Genomic DNA, 6,029 nt, shown 5'->3' with positions numbered 1-6,029 from the left:
GCTCTAATCGCGAAATGAGGGGTGTTCAGATGCTCGAAATTTTTATACTCGGATTTCCCAGTATAAAATATTCCAAAATCCTTGATTTATCGGTTGGTAGGCCTGCCAAACCTTTAAATCGATTTATCTCCGTAAATATGGCTCTAATCGCGAAAATAGGGGTGTTCAGATGCTCGAAATTTTTATACCCAGATTTCCCAGTATAAAATATTCCAAAATCCTTCATTTATTGGCTGGTGGGCCTACCAAACCTTTAAATCGATTTATTTCCGTAAATATGGCTCTAATCGCGAAAAGAGGGGTGTTCAGATGCTCGAAATTTTCATACCCGGATTTCCCATTATAAAATATTTCCAAAATCCTTCATTTATCGGCTGGTGGGCCTGCCAAACCTTTACATCGATTTATCTCCGTAAATATGGCTCTAATCGCGAAAAGAGGGGTGTTCAGATGCTCGAAATTTTCATACTCGGATTTCCCAGTATAAAATATTCAAAAATCCTTGATTTATCGGCTGGTGGGCCTGCCAATCCTTTTAATCGATTTATCTCCGTAAATATGGCTCTAATCGCGAAAAGAGGGGTGTTCAGATGCTCGAAAATTTTTTTTCCGGATTGCCCAGTATAAAATATTCCAAAATCCTTCATTTATCGGTTGGTGGGCCTACCAAACCTTTAAATCGATTTATCTCCGTAAATATGGCTCTAATCGCGAAAAGAGGGGTGTTCAGATGCTCGAAATTTTTATACTCGGATTTCCCAGTATAAAATATTCCAAAATCCTTGATTTATCGGTTGGTGGGCCTACCAAACCTTTAAATCGATTTATCTCCGTAAATATGGCTCTAATCGCGAAAATAGGGGTGTTCAGATGCTCGAAATTTTTATACCCAGATTTCCCAGTATAAAATATTCCAAAATCCTTCATTTATTGGCTGGTGGGCCTACCAAACCTTTAAATCGATTTATCTCCGTAAATATGGCTCTAATCGCGAAAAGAGGGGTGTTCAGATGCTCGAAATTTTTATACTCGGATTTCCCAGTATAAAATATTCCAAAATCCTTGATTTATCGGTTGGTGGGCCTACCAAACCTTTAAATCGATTTATCTCCGTAAATATGGCTCTAATCGCGAAAATAGGGGTGTTCAGATGCTCGAAATTTTTATACCCAGATTTCCCAGTATAAAATATTCCAAAATCCTTCATTTATTGGCTGGTGGGCCTACCAAACCTTTAAATCGATTTATTTCCGTAAATATGGCTCTAATCGCGAAATGAGGGGTGTTCAGATGCTCGAAATTTTTATACTCGGATTTCCCAGTATAAAATATTCCAAAATCCTTGATTTATCGGTTGGTAGGCCTGCCAAACCTTTAAATCGATTTATCTCCGTAAATATGGCTCTAATCGCGAAAATAGGGGTGTTCAGATGCTCGAAATTTTTATACCCAGATTTCCCAGTATAAAATATTCCAAAATCCTTCATTTATTGGCTGGTGGGCCTACCAAACCTTTAAATCGATTTATTTCCGTAAATATGGCTCTAATCGCGAAAAGAGGGGTGTTCAGATGCTCGAAATTTTCATACCCGGATTTCCCATTATAAAATATTTCCAAAATCCTTCATTTATCGGCTGGTGGGCCTGCCAAACCTTTACATCGATTTATCTCCGTAAATATGGCTCTAATCGCGAAAAGAGGGGTGTTCAGATGCTCGAAATTTTCATACTCGGATTTCCCAGTATAAAATATTCAAAAATCCTTGATTTATCGGCTGGTGGGCCTGCCAATCCTTTAAATCGATTTATCTCCGTAAATATGGCTCTAATCGCGAAAAGAGGGGTGTTCAGATGCTCGAAATTTTCATACCCGGATTTCCCATTATAAAATATTTCCAAAATCCTTCATTTATCGGCTGGTGGGCCTGCCAAACCTTTACATCGATTTATCTCCGTAAATATGGCTCTAATCGCGAAAAGAGGGGTGTTCAGATGCTCGAAATTTTCATACTCGGATTTCCCAGTATAAAATATTCCAAAATCCTTGATTTATCGGCTGGTGGGCCTACCAAACCTTTAAATCGATTTATCTCCGTAAATATGGCTCTAATCGCGAAAAGAGGGGTGTTCAGATGCTCGAAATTTTCATACCCGGATTTCCCATTATAAAATATTTCCAAAATCCTTCATTTATCGGCTGGTGGGCCTGCCAAACCTTTACATCGATTTATCTCCGTAAATATGGCTCTAATCGCGAAAAGAGGGGTGTTCAGATGCTCGAAATTTTTATACTCGGATTTCCCAGTATAAAATATTCCAAAATCCTTCATTTATCGGCTGGTGGGCCTACCAAACCTTTAAATCGATTTATCTCCGTAAATATGGCTCTAATCGCGAAAAGAGGGGTGTTCAGATGCTCGAAATTTTCATACCCGGATTTCCCATTATAAAATATTTCCAAAATCCTTCATTTATCGGCTGGTGGGCCTGCCAAACCTTTACATCGATTTATCTCCGTAAATATGGCTCTAATCGCGAAAAGAGGGGTGTTCAGATGCTCGAAAATTTTTTTTCCGGATTGCCCAGTATAAAATATTCCAAAATCCTTCATTTATCGGTTGGTGGGCCTACCAAACCTTTAAATCGATTTATCTCCGTAAATATGGCTCTAATCGCGAAAAGAGGGGTGTTCAGATGCTCGAAATTTTTATACTCGGATTTCCCAGTATAAAATATTCCAAAATCCTTGATTTATCGGTTGGTGGGCCTACCAAACCTTTAAATCGATTTATCTCCGTAAATATGGCTCTAATCGCGAAAATAGGGGTGTTCAGATGCTCGAAATTTTTATACCCAGATTTCCCAGTATAAAATATTCCAAAATCCTTCATTTATTGGCTGGTGGGCCTACCAAACCTTTAAATCGATTTATTTCCGTAAATATGGCTCTAATCGCGAAATGAGGGGTGTTCAGATGCTCGAAATTTTTATACTCGGATTTCCCAGTATAAAATATTCCAAAATCCTTGATTTATCGGTTGGTAGGCCTGCCAAACCTTTAAATCGATTTATCTCCGTAAATATGGCTCTAATCGCGAAAATAGGGGTGTTCAGATGCTCGAAATTTTTATACCCAGATTTCCCAGTATAAAATATTCCAAAATCCTTCATTTATTGGCTGGTGGGCCTACCAAACCTTTAAATCGATTTATTTCCGTAAATATGGCTCTAATCGCGAAAAGAGGGGTGTTCAGATGCTCGAAATTTTCATACCCGGATTTCCCATTATAAAATATTTCCAAAATCCTTCATTTATCGGCTGGTGGGCCTGCCAAACCTTTACATCGATTTATCTCCGTAAATATGGCTCTAATCGCGAAAAGAGGGGTGTTCAGATGCTCGAAATTTTCATACTCGGATTTCCCAGTATAAAATATTCAAAAATCCTTGATTTATCGGCTGGTGGGCCTGCCAATCCTTTAAATCGATTTATCTCCGTAAATATGGCTCTAATCGCGAAAAGAGGGGTGTTCAGATGCTCGAAATTTTCATACCCGGATTTCCCATTATAAAATATTTCCAAAATCCTTCATTTATCGGCTGGTGGGCCTGCCAAACCTTTACATCGATTTATCTCCGTAAATATGGCTCTAATCGCGAAAAGAGGGGTGTTCAGATGCTCGAAATTTTTATACTCGGATTTCCCAGTATAAAATATTCCAAAATCCTTCATTTATCGGCTGGTGGGCCTACCAAACCTTTAAATCGATTTATCTCCGTAAATATGGCTCTAATCGCGAAAAGAGGGGTGTTCAGATGCTCGAAATTTTCATACCCGGATTTCCCATTATAAAATATTTCCAAAATCCTTCATTTATCGGCTGGTGGGCCTGCCAAACCTTTACATCGATTTATCTCCGTAAATATGGCTCTAATCGCGAAAAGAGGGGTGTTCAGATGCTCGAAATTTTCATACTCGGATTTCCCAGTATAAAATATTCAAAAATCCTTGATTTATCGGCTGGTGGGCCTGCCAATCCTTTAAATCGATTTATCTCCGTAAATATGGGTCTAATCGCGAAAAGAGGGGTGTTCAGATGCTCGAAAATTTTTTTTCCGGATTGCCCAGTATAAAATATTTCCAAAATCCTTCATTTATCGGCTGGTGGGCCTGCCAAACCTTTACATCGATTTATCTCCGTAAATATGGCTCTAATCGCGAAAAGAGGGGTGTTCAGATGCTCGAAATTTTCATACTCGGATTTCCCAGTATAAAATATTCAAAAATCCTTGATTTATCGGCTGGTGGGCCTGCCAATCCTTTAAATCGATTTATCTCCGTAAATATGGCTCTAATCACGAAAAGAGGGGTGTTCAGATGCTCGAAAATTTTATATCCGGATTTCCCAGTATAAAATATTTCAAAATCCTTGATTTATCGGCTGGTGGGCCTACCAAACCTTTAAATCGATTTATCTCCGTAAATATGGCTCTAATCGCGAAAAGAGGGGTGTTCAGATGCTCGAAATTTTTATACTCGGATTTCCCAGTATAAAATATTCCAAAATCCTTCATTTATTGGCTGGTGGGCCTACCAAACCTTTAAATCGATTTATTTCCGTAAATATGGCTCTAATCGCGAAAAGAGGGGTGTTCAGATGCTCGAAATTTTTATACTCGGATTTCCCAGTATAAAATATTCCAAAATCCTTCATTTATTGGCTGGTGGGCCTACCAAACCTTTAAATCGATTTATCTCCGTAAATATGGCTCTAATCGCGAAAAGAGGGGTGTTCAGATGCTCGAAATTTTCATACCCGGATTTCCCATTATAAAATATTTCCAAAATCCTTCATTTATCGGCTGGTGGGCCTGCCAAACCTTTACATCGATTTATCTCCGTAAATATGGCTCTAATCGCGAAAAGAGGGGTGTTCAGATGCTCGAAATTTTCATACTCGGATTTCCCAGTATAAAATATTCAAAAATCCTTGATTTATCGGCTGGTGGGCCTGCCAATCCTTTAAATCGATTTATCTCCGTAAATATGGCTCTAATCGCGAAAAGAGGGGTGTTCAGATGCTCGAAAATTTTTTTTCCGGATTGCCCAGTATAAAATATTCCAAAATCCTTCATTTATCGGTTGGTGGGCCTACCAAACCTTTAAATCGATTTATCTCCGTAAATATGGCTCTAATCACGAAAAGAGGGGTGTTCAGATGCTCGAAAATTTTATATCCGGATTTCCCAGTATAAAATATTCCAAAATCCTTCATTTATTGGCTGGTGGGCCTACCAAACCTTTAAATCGATTTATTTCCGTAAATATGGCTCTAATCGCGAAAAGAGGGGTGTTCAGATGCTCGAAATTTTTATACTCGGATTTCCCAGTATAAAATATTCCAAAATCCTTCATTTATTGGCTGGTGGGCCTACCAAACCTTTAAATCGATTTATCTCCGTAAATATGGCTCTAATCGCGAAAAGAGGGGTGTTCAGATGCTCGAAAATTTTATATCCGGATTTCCCAGTATAAAATATTCCAAAATCCTTCATTTATTGGCTGGTGGGCCTACCAAACCTTTAAATCGATTTATCTCCGTAAATATGGCTCTAATCGCGAAAAGAGGGGTGTTCAGATGCTCGAAATTTTTATACTCGGATTTCCCAGTATAAAATATTCCAAAATCCTTGATTTATCGGTTGGTGGGCCTACCAAACCTTTAAATCGATTTATCTCCGTAAATATGGCTCTAATCGCGAAAATAGGGGTGTTCAGATGCTCGAAATTTTTATACCCAGATTTCCCAGTATAAAATATTCCAAAATCCTTCATTTATTGGCTGGTGGGCCTACCAAACCTTTAAATCGATTTATTTCCGTAAATATGGCTCTAATCGCGAAAAGAGGGGTGTTCAGATGCTCGAAATTTTCATACTCGGATTTCCCAGTATAAAATATTCAAAAATCCTTGATTTATCGGCTGGTGGGCCTGCCAATCCTTTAAATCGATTTATCTCCGTAAATAT

This window comes from Ochlerotatus camptorhynchus, unplaced genomic scaffold, assembly GCF_037179485.1.
Source record: "Ochlerotatus camptorhynchus isolate MF236.1 unplaced genomic scaffold, CSIRO-AGI_Acam_v1.1 ptg000185l, whole genome shotgun sequence".
NCBI lineage: Eukaryota > Metazoa > Arthropoda > Insecta > Diptera > Culicidae > Ochlerotatus > Ochlerotatus camptorhynchus.
Note: the sequence above shows the minus strand (reverse complement) of the source record.